This window comes from Trachurus japonicus, chromosome 22 (genome assembly GCF_045865225.1).
Source record: "Trachurus japonicus isolate A0001 chromosome 22, Traja_1.0".
Classification (NCBI taxonomy): Eukaryota; Metazoa; Chordata; class Actinopteri; order Carangiformes; family Carangidae; genus Trachurus; species Trachurus japonicus.
The window spans coordinates 29,275,853-29,286,784 of record NC_140928.1 but is presented as its reverse complement, the minus strand read 5'-3'; the positions used below and the strand labels follow the sequence as shown (position 1 = coordinate 29,286,784).

The following is a 10,932-nucleotide window of genomic DNA, read 5'->3' as shown; positions in this document are numbered from 1 at the left end:
CAAAAGGCCGAGAAGCGATGGGACCCAAGCGTCTGATTTCCGAGCACAGCTCTGGGGCCGGACCCCACTCGACGCGGTTCCCTGTCGGTGACACAAAAGCCAGACTGGCTGCATTATAGCCCCTCCGCCCAACTTCTCCACTGCGCAGCCCTCGCTGCCGATTGACTTTTCACAAACTCAAAGGGCTCGGCCGTACGGCAGAGCCTCCCAAAAATAGCTTGAACTCGTTGGTGTTCCTCTCCACGGAAGTCTTTAGTAAAAGGCGAAAGACTTGTGCGTTATGAAGAGAAGCCAGAGTCGGTAGAGCCCGTCTCCTCCCAGGCAGCCCAGGACCCTATCTGTCCCAGTCTCCACCCTCGCGGTTGGCTTCTGGTTGCCTGCCGAGTGCCGAATCCCGAATCCCAGCTGCCGCCCCCGATCCCCCAGCCCTCCCCATGCTCTCACAGGCTCTGACCAACGGGGTCTCGGAGATAAGAGCCTGGGCAGGCTGGGAAAAGTCTGACGTTTGGCAGGCAGGCAGGCGGGCTGGGGAGGACGCACTTTGCTTGGACTGGTTTGTGCAAAAGCACCAGCGGCACCTGGTGAAAGCTGCCAGGCCACTTGAGGCCCTTCCTTTGAGCCACGTGCAAAGTGCCATCTGAAAGTCTGTGTTTGGCCATGGCTTGGTTTTCAACAAGGCGAGAGAAGGGTGCACCGTTCCCGGCGACACTGCAATGCCGGGTCGATGCGTGGAGTGAACGGAGCAAGCCCCTTTTTCAGCTCCCGGTGGCAAAAATCCGTTTAATATGTTGTCCTCGGGTAGAGGACATATCAGATATTAAACTGATAAGAACAGATACTACACTTGATCTTAGCCAAAAGGCCGAGAAGCGATGGGACCCAAGCGTCTGATTTCCGAGCACAGCTCTGGGGCCGGACCCCACTCGACGCGGTTCCCTGTCGGTGACACAAAAGCCAGACTGGCTGCATTATAGCCCCTCCGCCCAACTTCTCCACTGCGCAGCCCTCGCTGCCGATTGACTTTTCACAAACTCAAAGGGCTCGGCCGTACGGCAGAGCCTCCCAAAAATAGCTTGAACTCGTTGGTGTTCCTCTCCACGGAAGTCTTTAGTAAAAGGCGAAAGACTTGTGCGTTATGAAGAGAAGCCAGAGTCGGTAGAGCCCGTCTCCTCCCAGGCAGCCCAGGACCCTATCTGTCCCAGTCTCCACCCTCGCGGTTGGCTTCTGGTTGCCTGCCGAGTGCCGAATCCCGAATCCCAGCTGCCGCCCCCGATCCCCCAGCCCTCCCCATGCTCTCACAGGCTCTGACCAACGGGGTCTCGGAGATAAGAGCCTGGGCAGGCTGGGAAAAGTCTGACGTTTGGCAGGCAGGCAGGCGGGCTGGGGAGGACGCACTTTGCTTGGACTGGTTTGTGCAAAAGCACCAGCGGCACCTGGTGAAAGCTGCCAGGCCACTTGAGGCCCTTCCTTTGAGCCACGTGCAAAGTGCCATCTGAAAGTCTGTGTTTGGCCATGGCTTGGTTTTCAACAAGGCGAGAGAAGGGTGCACCGTTCCCGGCGACACTGCAATGCCGGGTCGATGCGTGGAGTGAACGGAGCAAGCCCCTTTTTCAGCTCCCGGTGGCAAAAATCCGTTTAATATGTTGTCCTCGGGTAGAGGACATATCAGATATTAAACTGATAAGAACAGATACTACACTTGATCTTAGCCAAAAGGCCGAGAAGCGATGGGACCCAAGCGTCTGATTTCCGAGCACAGCTCTGGGGCCGGACCCCACTCGACGCGGTTCCCTGTCGGTGACACAAAAGCCAGACTGGCTGCATTATAGCCCCTCCGCCCAACTTCTCCACTGCGCAGCCCTCGCTGCCGATTGACTTTTCACAAACTCAAAGGGCTCGGCCGTACGGCAGAGCCTCCCAAAAATAGCTTGAACTCGTTGGTGTTCCTCTCCACGGAAGTCTTTAGTAAAAGGCGAAAGACTTGTGCGTTATGAAGAGAAGCCAGAGTCGGTAGAGCCCGTCTCCTCCCAGGCAGCCCAGGACCCTATCTGTCCCAGTCTCCACCCTCGCGGTTGGCTTCTGGTTGCCTGCCGAGTGCCGAATCCCGAATCCCAGCTGCCGCCCCCGATCCCCCAGCCCTCCCCATGCTCTCACAGGCTCTGACCAACGGGGTCTCGGAGATAAGAGCCTGGGCAGGCTGGGAAAAGTCTGACGTTTGGCAGGCAGGCAGGCGGGCTGGGGAGGACGCACTTTGCTTGGACTGGTTTGTGCAAAAGCACCAGCGGCACCTGGTGAAAGCTGCCAGGCCACTTGAGGCCCTTCCTTTGAGCCACGTGCAAAGTGCCATCTGAAAGTCTGTGTTTGGCCATGGCTTGGTTTTCAACAAGGCGAGAGAAGGGTGCACCGTTCCCGGCGACACTGCAATGCCGGGTCGATGCGTGGAGTGAACGGAGCAAGCCCCTTTTTCAGCTCCCGGTGGCAAAAATCCGTTTAATATGTTGTCCTCGGGTAGAGGACATATCAGATATTAAACTGATAAGAACAGATACTACACTTGATCTTAGCCAAAAGGCCGAGAAGCGATGGGACCCAAGCGTCTGATTTCCGAGCACAGCTCTGGGGCCGGACCCCACTCGACGCGGTTCCCTGTCGGTGACACAAAAGCCAGACTGGCTGCATTATAGCCCCTCCGCCCAACTTCTCCACTGCGCAGCCCTCGCTGCCGATTGACTTTTCACAAACTCAAAGGGCTCGGCCGTACGGCAGAGCCTCCCAAAAATAGCTTGAACTCGTTGGTGTTCCTCTCCACGGAAGTCTTTAGTAAAAGGCGAAAGACTTGTGCGTTATGAAGAGAAGCCAGAGTCGGTAGAGCCCGTCTCCTCCCAGGCAGCCCAGGACCCTATCTGTCCCAGTCTCCACCCTCGCGGTTGGCTTCTGGTTGCCTGCCGAGTGCCGAATCCCGAATCCCAGCTGCCGCCCCCGATCCCCCAGCCCTCCCCATGCTCTCACAGGCTCTGACCAACGGGGTCTCGGAGATAAGAGCCTGGGCAGGCTGGGAAAAGTCTGACGTTTGGCAGGCAGGCAGGCGGGCTGGGGAGGACGCACTTTGCTTGGACTGGTTTGTGCAAAAGCACCAGCGGCACCTGGTGAAAGCTGCCAGGCCACTTGAGGCCCTTCCTTTGAGCCACGTGCAAAGTGCCATCTGAAAGTCTGTGTTTGGCCATGGCTTGGTTTTCAACAAGGCGAGAGAAGGGTGCACCGTTCCCGGCGACACTGCAATGCCGGGTCGATGCGTGGAGTGAACGGAGCAAGCCCCTTTTTCAGCTCCCGGTGGCAAAAATCCGTTTAATATGTTGTCCTCGGGTAGAGGACATATCAGATATTAAACTGATAAGAACAGATACTACACTTGATCTTAGCCAAAAGGCCGAGAAGCGATGGGACCCAAGCGTCTGATTTCCGAGCACAGCTCTGGGGCCGGACCCCACTCGACGCGGTTCCCTGTCGGTGACACAAAAGCCAGACTGGCTGCATTATAGCCCCTCCGCCCAACTTCTCCACTGCGCAGCCCTCGCTGCCGATTGACTTTTCACAAACTCAAAGGGCTCGGCCGTACGGCAGAGCCTCCCAAAAATAGCTTGAACTCGTTGGTGTTCCTCTCCACGGAAGTCTTTAGTAAAAGGCGAAAGACTTGTGCGTTATGAAGAGAAGCCAGAGTCGGTAGAGCCCGTCTCCTCCCAGGCAGCCCAGGACCCTATCTGTCCCAGTCTCCACCCTCGCGGTTGGCTTCTGGTTGCCTGCCGAGTGCCGAATCCCGAATCCCAGCTGCCGCCCCCGATCCCCCAGCCCTCCCCATGCTCTCACAGGCTCTGACCAACGGGGTCTCGGAGATAAGAGCCTGGGCAGGCTGGGAAAAGTCTGACGTTTGGCAGGCAGGCAGGCGGGCTGGGGAGGACGCACTTTGCTTGGACTGGTTTGTGCAAAAGCACCAGCGGCACCTGGTGAAAGCTGCCAGGCCACTTGAGGCCCTTCCTTTGAGCCACGTGCAAAGTGCCATCTGAAAGTCTGTGTTTGGCCATGGCTTGGTTTTCAACAAGGCGAGAGAAGGGTGCACCGTTCCCGGCGACACTGCAATGCCGGGTCGATGCGTGGAGTGAACGGAGCAAGCCCCTTTTTCAGCTCCCGGTGGCAAAAATCCGTTTAATATGTTGTCCTCGGGTAGAGGACATATCAGATATTAAACTGATAAGAACAGATACTACACTTGATCTTAGCCAAAAGGCCGAGAAGCGATGGGACCCAAGCGTCTGATTTCCGAGCACAGCTCTGGGGCCGGACCCCACTCGACGCGGTTCCCTGTCGGTGACACAAAAGCCAGACTGGCTGCATTATAGCCCCTCCGCCCAACTTCTCCACTGCGCAGCCCTCGCTGCCGATTGACTTTTCACAAACTCAAAGGGCTCGGCCGTACGGCAGAGCCTCCCAAAAATAGCTTGAACTCGTTGGTGTTCCTCTCCACGGAAGTCTTTAGTAAAAGGCGAAAGACTTGTGCGTTATGAAGAGAAGCCAGAGTCGGTAGAGCCCGTCTCCTCCCAGGCAGCCCAGGACCCTATCTGTCCCAGTCTCCACCCTCGCGGTTGGCTTCTGGTTGCCTGCCGAGTGCCGAATCCCGAATCCCAGCTGCCGCCCCCGATCCCCCAGCCCTCCCCATGCTCTCACAGGCTCTGACCAACGGGGTCTCGGAGATAAGAGCCTGGGCAGGCTGGGAAAAGTCTGACGTTTGGCAGGCAGGCAGGCGGGCTGGGGAGGACGCACTTTGCTTGGACTGGTTTGTGCAAAAGCACCAGCGGCACCTGGTGAAAGCTGCCAGGCCACTTGAGGCCCTTCCTTTGAGCCACGTGCAAAGTGCCATCTGAAAGTCTGTGTTTGGCCATGGCTTGGTTTTCAACAAGGCGAGAGAAGGGTGCACCGTTCCCGGCGACACTGCAATGCCGGGTCGATGCGTGGAGTGAACGGAGCAAGCCCCTTTTTCAGCTCCCGGTGGCAAAAATCCGTTTAATATGTTGTCCTCGGGTAGAGGACATATCAGATATTAAACTGATAAGAACAGATACTACACTTGATCTTAGCCAAAAGGCCGAGAAGCGATGGGACCCAAGCGTCTGATTTCCGAGCACAGCTCTGGGGCCGGACCCCACTCGACGCGGTTCCCTGTCGGTGACACAAAAGCCAGACTGGCTGCATTATAGCCCCTCCGCCCAACTTCTCCACTGCGCAGCCCTCGCTGCCGATTGACTTTTCACAAACTCAAAGGGCTCGGCCGTACGGCAGAGCCTCCCAAAAATAGCTTGAACTCGTTGGTGTTCCTCTCCACGGAAGTCTTTAGTAAAAGGCGAAAGACTTGTGCGTTATGAAGAGAAGCCAGAGTCGGTAGAGCCCGTCTCCTCCCAGGCAGCCCAGGACCCTATCTGTCCCAGTCTCCACCCTCGCGGTTGGCTTCTGGTTGCCTGCCGAGTGCCGAATCCCGAATCCCAGCTGCCGCCCCCGATCCCCCAGCCCTCCCCATGCTCTCACAGGCTCTGACCAACGGGGTCTCGGAGATAAGAGCCTGGGCAGGCTGGGAAAAGTCTGACGTTTGGCAGGCAGGCAGGCGGGCTGGGGAGGACGCACTTTGCTTGGACTGGTTTGTGCAAAAGCACCAGCGGCACCTGGTGAAAGCTGCCAGGCCACTTGAGGCCCTTCCTTTGAGCCACGTGCAAAGTGCCATCTGAAAGTCTGTGTTTGGCCATGGCTTGGTTTTCAACAAGGCGAGAGAAGGGTGCACCGTTCCCGGCGACACTGCAATGCCGGGTCGATGCGTGGAGTGAACGGAGCAAGCCCCTTTTTCAGCTCCCGGTGGCAAAAATCCGTTTAATATGTTGTCCTCGGGTAGAGGACATATCAGATATTAAACTGATAAGAACAGATACTACACTTGATCTTAGCCAAAAGGCCGAGAAGCGATGGGACCCAAGCGTCTGATTTCCGAGCACAGCTCTGGGGCCGGACCCCACTCGACGCGGTTCCCTGTCGGTGACACAAAAGCCAGACTGGCTGCATTATAGCCCCTCCGCCCAACTTCTCCACTGCGCAGCCCTCGCTGCCGATTGACTTTTCACAAACTCAAAGGGCTCGGCCGTACGGCAGAGCCTCCCAAAAATAGCTTGAACTCGTTGGTGTTCCTCTCCACGGAAGTCTTTAGTAAAAGGCGAAAGACTTGTGCGTTATGAAGAGAAGCCAGAGTCGGTAGAGCCCGTCTCCTCCCAGGCAGCCCAGGACCCTATCTGTCCCAGTCTCCACCCTCGCGGTTGGCTTCTGGTTGCCTGCCGAGTGCCGAATCCCGAATCCCAGCTGCCGCCCCCGATCCCCCAGCCCTCCCCATGCTCTCACAGGCTCTGACCAACGGGGTCTCGGAGATAAGAGCCTGGGCAGGCTGGGAAAAGTCTGACGTTTGGCAGGCAGGCAGGCGGGCTGGGGAGGACGCACTTTGCTTGGACTGGTTTGTGCAAAAGCACCAGCGGCACCTGGTGAAAGCTGCCAGGCCACTTGAGGCCCTTCCTTTGAGCCACGTGCAAAGTGCCATCTGAAAGTCTGTGTTTGGCCATGGCTTGGTTTTCAACAAGGCGAGAGAAGGGTGCACCGTTCCCGGCGACACTGCAATGCCGGGTCGATGCGTGGAGTGAACGGAGCAAGCCCCTTTTTCAGCTCCCGGTGGCAAAAATCCGTTTAATATGTTGTCCTCGGGTAGAGGACATATCAGATATTAAACTGATAAGAACAGATACTACACTTGATCTTAGCCAAAAGGCCGAGAAGCGATGGGACCCAAGCGTCTGATTTCCGAGCACAGCTCTGGGGCCGGACCCCACTCGACGCGGTTCCCTGTCGGTGACACAAAAGCCAGACTGGCTGCATTATAGCCCCTCCGCCCAACTTCTCCACTGCGCAGCCCTCGCTGCCGATTGACTTTTCACAAACTCAAAGGGCTCGGCCGTACGGCAGAGCCTCCCAAAAATAGCTTGAACTCGTTGGTGTTCCTCTCCACGGAAGTCTTTAGTAAAAGGCGAAAGACTTGTGCGTTATGAAGAGAAGCCAGAGTCGGTAGAGCCCGTCTCCTCCCAGGCAGCCCAGGACCCTATCTGTCCCAGTCTCCACCCTCGCGGTTGGCTTCTGGTTGCCTGCCGAGTGCCGAATCCCGAATCCCAGCTGCCGCCCCCGATCCCCCAGCCCTCCCCATGCTCTCACAGGCTCTGACCAACGGGGTCTCGGAGATAAGAGCCTGGGCAGGCTGGGAAAAGTCTGACGTTTGGCAGGCAGGCAGGCGGGCTGGGGAGGACGCACTTTGCTTGGACTGGTTTGTGCAAAAGCACCAGCGGCACCTGGTGAAAGCTGCCAGGCCACTTGAGGCCCTTCCTTTGAGCCACGTGCAAAGTGCCATCTGAAAGTCTGTGTTTGGCCATGGCTTGGTTTTCAACAAGGCGAGAGAAGGGTGCACCGTTCCCGGCGACACTGCAATGCCGGGTCGATGCGTGGAGTGAACGGAGCAAGCCCCTTTTTCAGCTCCCGGTGGCAAAAATCCGTTTAATATGTTGTCCTCGGGTAGAGGACATATCAGATATTAAACTGATAAGAACAGATACTACACTTGATCTTAGCCAAAAGGCCGAGAAGCGATGGGACCCAAGCGTCTGATTTCCGAGCACAGCTCTGGGGCCGGACCCCACTCGACGCGGTTCCCTGTCGGTGACACAAAAGCCAGACTGGCTGCATTATAGCCCCTCCGCCCAACTTCTCCACTGCGCAGCCCTCGCTGCCGATTGACTTTTCACAAACTCAAAGGGCTCGGCCGTACGGCAGAGCCTCCCAAAAATAGCTTGAACTCGTTGGTGTTCCTCTCCACGGAAGTCTTTAGTAAAAGGCGAAAGACTTGTGCGTTATGAAGAGAAGCCAGAGTCGGTAGAGCCCGTCTCCTCCCAGGCAGCCCAGGACCCTATCTGTCCCAGTCTCCACCCTCGCGGTTGGCTTCTGGTTGCCTGCCGAGTGCCGAATCCCGAATCCCAGCTGCCGCCCCCGATCCCCCAGCCCTCCCCATGCTCTCACAGGCTCTGACCAACGGGGTCTCGGAGATAAGAGCCTGGGCAGGCTGGGAAAAGTCTGACGTTTGGCAGGCAGGCAGGCGGGCTGGGGAGGACGCACTTTGCTTGGACTGGTTTGTGCAAAAGCACCAGCGGCACCTGGTGAAAGCTGCCAGGCCACTTGAGGCCCTTCCTTTGAGCCACGTGCAAAGTGCCATCTGAAAGTCTGTGTTTGGCCATGGCTTGGTTTTCAACAAGGCGAGAGAAGGGTGCACCGTTCCCGGCGACACTGCAATGCCGGGTCGATGCGTGGAGTGAACGGAGCAAGCCCCTTTTTCAGCTCCCGGTGGCAAAAATCCGTTTAATATGTTGTCCTCGGGTAGAGGACATATCAGATATTAAACTGATAAGAACAGATACTACACTTGATCTTAGCCAAAAGGCCGAGAAGCGATGGGACCCAAGCGTCTGATTTCCGAGCACAGCTCTGGGGCCGGACCCCACTCGACGCGGTTCCCTGTCGGTGACACAAAAGCCAGACTGGCTGCATTATAGCCCCTCCGCCCAACTTCTCCACTGCGCAGCCCTCGCTGCCGATTGACTTTTCACAAACTCAAAGGGCTCGGCCGTACGGCAGAGCCTCCCAAAAATAGCTTGAACTCGTTGGTGTTCCTCTCCACGGAAGTCTTTAGTAAAAGGCGAAAGACTTGTGCGTTATGAAGAGAAGCCAGAGTCGGTAGAGCCCGTCTCCTCCCAGGCAGCCCAGGACCCTATCTGTCCCAGTCTCCACCCTCGCGGTTGGCTTCTGGTTGCCTGCCGAGTGCCGAATCCCGAATCCCAGCTGCCGCCCCCGATCCCCCAGCCCTCCCCATGCTCTCACAGGCTCTGACCAACGGGGTCTCGGAGATAAGAGCCTGGGCAGGCTGGGAAAAGTCTGACGTTTGGCAGGCAGGCAGGCGGGCTGGGGAGGACGCACTTTGCTTGGACTGGTTTGTGCAAAAGCACCAGCGGCACCTGGTGAAAGCTGCCAGGCCACTTGAGGCCCTTCCTTTGAGCCACGTGCAAAGTGCCATCTGAAAGTCTGTGTTTGGCCATGGCTTGGTTTTCAACAAGGCGAGAGAAGGGTGCACCGTTCCCGGCGACACTGCAATGCCGGGTCGATGCGTGGAGTGAACGGAGCAAGCCCCTTTTTCAGCTCCCGGTGGCAAAAATCCGTTTAATATGTTGTCCTCGGGTAGAGGACATATCAGATATTAAACTGATAAGAACAGATACTACACTTGATCTTAGCCAAAAGGCCGAGAAGCGATGGGACCCAAGCGTCTGATTTCCGAGCACAGCTCTGGGGCCGGACCCCACTCGACGCGGTTCCCTGTCGGTGACACAAAAGCCAGACTGGCTGCATTATAGCCCCTCCGCCCAACTTCTCCACTGCGCAGCCCTCGCTGCCGATTGACTTTTCACAAACTCAAAGGGCTCGGCCGTACGGCAGAGCCTCCCAAAAATAGCTTGAACTCGTTGGTGTTCCTCTCCACGGAAGTCTTTAGTAAAAGGCGAAAGACTTGTGCGTTATGAAGAGAAGCCAGAGTCGGTAGAGCCCGTCTCCTCCCAGGCAGCCCAGGACCCTATCTGTCCCAGTCTCCACCCTCGCGGTTGGCTTCTGGTTGCCTGCCGAGTGCCGAATCCGAATCCCAGCTGCCGCCCCCGATCCCCCAGCCCTCCCCATGCTCTCACAGGCTCTGACCAACGGGGTCTCGGAGATAAGAGCCTGGGCAGGCTGGGAAAAGTCTGACGTTTGGCAGGCAGGCAGGCGGGCTGGGGAGGACGCACTTTGCTTGGACTGGTTTGTGCAAAAGCACCAGCGGCACCTGGTGAAAGCTGCCAGGCCACTTGAGGCCCTTCCTTTGAGCCACGTGCAAAGTGCCATCTGAAAGTCTGTGTTTGGCCATGGCTTGGTTTTCAACAAGGCGAGAGAAGGGTGCACCGTTCCCGGCGACACTGCAATGCCGGGTCGATGCGTGGAGTGAACGGAGCAAGCCCCTTTTTCAGCTCCCGGTGGCAAAAATCCGTTTAATATGTTGTCCTCGGGTAGAGGACATATCAGATATTAAACTGATAAGAACAGATACTACACTTGATCTTAGCCAAAAGGCCGAGAAGCGATGGGACCCAAGCGTCTGATTTCCGAGCACAGCTCTGGGGCCGGACCCCACTCGACGCGGTTCCCTGTCGGTGACACAAAAGCCAGACTGGCTGCATTATAGCCCCTCCGCCCAACTTCTCCACTGCGCAGCCCTCGCTGCCGATTGACTTTTCACAAACTCAAAGGGCTCGGCCGTACGGCAGAGCCTCCCAAAAATAGCTTGAACTCGTTGGTGTTCCTCTCCACGGAAGTCTTTAGTAAAAGGCGAAAGACTTGTGCGTTATGAAGAGAAGCCAGAGTCGGTAGAGCCCGTCTCCTCCCAGGCAGCCCAGGACCCTATCTGTCCCAGTCTCCACCCTCGCGGTTGGCTTCTGGTTGCCTGCCGAGTGCCGAATCCCGAATCCCAGCTGCCGCCCCCGATCCCCCAGCCCTCCCCATGCTCTCACAGGCTCTGACCAACGGGGTCTCGGAGATAAGAGCCTGGGCAGGCTGGGAAAAGTCTGACGTTTGGCAGGCAGGCAGGCGGGCTGGGGAGGACGCACTTTGCTTGGACTGGTTTGTGCAAAAGCACCAGCGGCACCTGGTGAAAGCTGCCAGGCCACTTGAGGCCCTTCCTTTGAGCCACGTGCAAAGTGCCATCTGAAAGTCTGTGTTTGGCCATGGCTTGGTTTTCAA

General features: G+C 57.2%; 25 non-coding genes across 25 annotated transcripts; all 25 read right to left on the bottom strand.

Annotated features, from left to right (window-relative positions):
- Positions 1–183: 183 nt before the first annotated feature.
- Positions 184–300, bottom strand: LOC146964444 (U5 spliceosomal RNA). Its single transcript, XR_015034845.1, has one exon. It is a non-coding gene; the product is annotated as a U5 spliceosomal RNA (small nuclear RNA).
- A 383-nt stretch (positions 301–683) lies between these two features.
- On the bottom strand, positions 684–874 carry LOC146964443 (U2 spliceosomal RNA). Its single transcript, XR_015034937.1, has one exon. It is a non-coding gene; the product is annotated as a U2 spliceosomal RNA (small nuclear RNA).
- A 164-nt stretch (positions 875–1,038) lies between these two features.
- Positions 1,039–1,155, bottom strand: LOC146964442 (U5 spliceosomal RNA). Its single transcript, XR_015034844.1, has one exon. It is a non-coding gene; the product is annotated as a U5 spliceosomal RNA (small nuclear RNA).
- Positions 1,156–1,538: 383 nt separating this feature from the next.
- On the bottom strand, positions 1,539–1,729 carry LOC146964441 (U2 spliceosomal RNA). The gene has a single exon (XR_015034936.1). It is a non-coding gene; the product is annotated as a U2 spliceosomal RNA (small nuclear RNA).
- A 164-nt stretch (positions 1,730–1,893) lies between these two features.
- Positions 1,894–2,010, bottom strand: LOC146964440 (U5 spliceosomal RNA). The gene has a single exon (XR_015034843.1). It is a non-coding gene; the product is annotated as a U5 spliceosomal RNA (small nuclear RNA).
- A 383-nt stretch (positions 2,011–2,393) lies between these two features.
- LOC146964439 (U2 spliceosomal RNA) lies at positions 2,394–2,584 on the bottom strand. Its single transcript, XR_015034935.1, has one exon. It is a non-coding gene; the product is annotated as a U2 spliceosomal RNA (small nuclear RNA).
- A 164-nt stretch (positions 2,585–2,748) lies between these two features.
- Positions 2,749–2,865, bottom strand: LOC146964438 (U5 spliceosomal RNA). The gene has a single exon (XR_015034842.1). It is a non-coding gene; the product is annotated as a U5 spliceosomal RNA (small nuclear RNA).
- Positions 2,866–3,248: 383 nt separating this feature from the next.
- LOC146964437 (U2 spliceosomal RNA) lies at positions 3,249–3,439 on the bottom strand. The gene has a single exon (XR_015034933.1). It is a non-coding gene; the product is annotated as a U2 spliceosomal RNA (small nuclear RNA).
- Positions 3,440–3,603: 164 nt separating this feature from the next.
- On the bottom strand, positions 3,604–3,720 carry LOC146964436 (U5 spliceosomal RNA). Its single transcript, XR_015034841.1, has one exon. It is a non-coding gene; the product is annotated as a U5 spliceosomal RNA (small nuclear RNA).
- A 383-nt stretch (positions 3,721–4,103) lies between these two features.
- LOC146964435 (U2 spliceosomal RNA) lies at positions 4,104–4,294 on the bottom strand. Its single transcript, XR_015034932.1, has one exon. It is a non-coding gene; the product is annotated as a U2 spliceosomal RNA (small nuclear RNA).
- A 164-nt stretch (positions 4,295–4,458) lies between these two features.
- Positions 4,459–4,575, bottom strand: LOC146964434 (U5 spliceosomal RNA). The gene has a single exon (XR_015034840.1). It is a non-coding gene; the product is annotated as a U5 spliceosomal RNA (small nuclear RNA).
- A 383-nt stretch (positions 4,576–4,958) lies between these two features.
- LOC146964433 (U2 spliceosomal RNA) lies at positions 4,959–5,149 on the bottom strand. Its single transcript, XR_015034931.1, has one exon. It is a non-coding gene; the product is annotated as a U2 spliceosomal RNA (small nuclear RNA).
- Positions 5,150–5,313: 164 nt separating this feature from the next.
- On the bottom strand, positions 5,314–5,430 carry LOC146964432 (U5 spliceosomal RNA). Its single transcript, XR_015034839.1, has one exon. It is a non-coding gene; the product is annotated as a U5 spliceosomal RNA (small nuclear RNA).
- Positions 5,431–5,813: 383 nt separating this feature from the next.
- Positions 5,814–6,004, bottom strand: LOC146964431 (U2 spliceosomal RNA). The gene has a single exon (XR_015034930.1). It is a non-coding gene; the product is annotated as a U2 spliceosomal RNA (small nuclear RNA).
- Positions 6,005–6,168: 164 nt separating this feature from the next.
- On the bottom strand, positions 6,169–6,285 carry LOC146964430 (U5 spliceosomal RNA). Its single transcript, XR_015034838.1, has one exon. It is a non-coding gene; the product is annotated as a U5 spliceosomal RNA (small nuclear RNA).
- Positions 6,286–6,668: 383 nt separating this feature from the next.
- LOC146964429 (U2 spliceosomal RNA) lies at positions 6,669–6,859 on the bottom strand. Its single transcript, XR_015034929.1, has one exon. It is a non-coding gene; the product is annotated as a U2 spliceosomal RNA (small nuclear RNA).
- Positions 6,860–7,023: 164 nt separating this feature from the next.
- Positions 7,024–7,140, bottom strand: LOC146964428 (U5 spliceosomal RNA). The gene has a single exon (XR_015034837.1). It is a non-coding gene; the product is annotated as a U5 spliceosomal RNA (small nuclear RNA).
- A 383-nt stretch (positions 7,141–7,523) lies between these two features.
- LOC146964427 (U2 spliceosomal RNA) lies at positions 7,524–7,714 on the bottom strand. Its single transcript, XR_015034928.1, has one exon. It is a non-coding gene; the product is annotated as a U2 spliceosomal RNA (small nuclear RNA).
- A 164-nt stretch (positions 7,715–7,878) lies between these two features.
- LOC146964426 (U5 spliceosomal RNA) lies at positions 7,879–7,995 on the bottom strand. The gene has a single exon (XR_015034836.1). It is a non-coding gene; the product is annotated as a U5 spliceosomal RNA (small nuclear RNA).
- A 383-nt stretch (positions 7,996–8,378) lies between these two features.
- Positions 8,379–8,569, bottom strand: LOC146964425 (U2 spliceosomal RNA). The gene has a single exon (XR_015034927.1). It is a non-coding gene; the product is annotated as a U2 spliceosomal RNA (small nuclear RNA).
- A 164-nt stretch (positions 8,570–8,733) lies between these two features.
- LOC146964424 (U5 spliceosomal RNA) lies at positions 8,734–8,850 on the bottom strand. Its single transcript, XR_015034834.1, has one exon. It is a non-coding gene; the product is annotated as a U5 spliceosomal RNA (small nuclear RNA).
- A 383-nt stretch (positions 8,851–9,233) lies between these two features.
- Positions 9,234–9,424, bottom strand: LOC146964423 (U2 spliceosomal RNA). Its single transcript, XR_015034926.1, has one exon. It is a non-coding gene; the product is annotated as a U2 spliceosomal RNA (small nuclear RNA).
- Positions 9,425–9,588: 164 nt separating this feature from the next.
- On the bottom strand, positions 9,589–9,705 carry LOC146964422 (U5 spliceosomal RNA). Its single transcript, XR_015034833.1, has one exon. It is a non-coding gene; the product is annotated as a U5 spliceosomal RNA (small nuclear RNA).
- A 382-nt stretch (positions 9,706–10,087) lies between these two features.
- LOC146964421 (U2 spliceosomal RNA) lies at positions 10,088–10,278 on the bottom strand. The gene has a single exon (XR_015034925.1). It is a non-coding gene; the product is annotated as a U2 spliceosomal RNA (small nuclear RNA).
- A 164-nt stretch (positions 10,279–10,442) lies between these two features.
- On the bottom strand, positions 10,443–10,559 carry LOC146964420 (U5 spliceosomal RNA). The gene has a single exon (XR_015034832.1). It is a non-coding gene; the product is annotated as a U5 spliceosomal RNA (small nuclear RNA).
- Between the last annotated feature and the right edge of the window lie 373 nt (positions 10,560–10,932).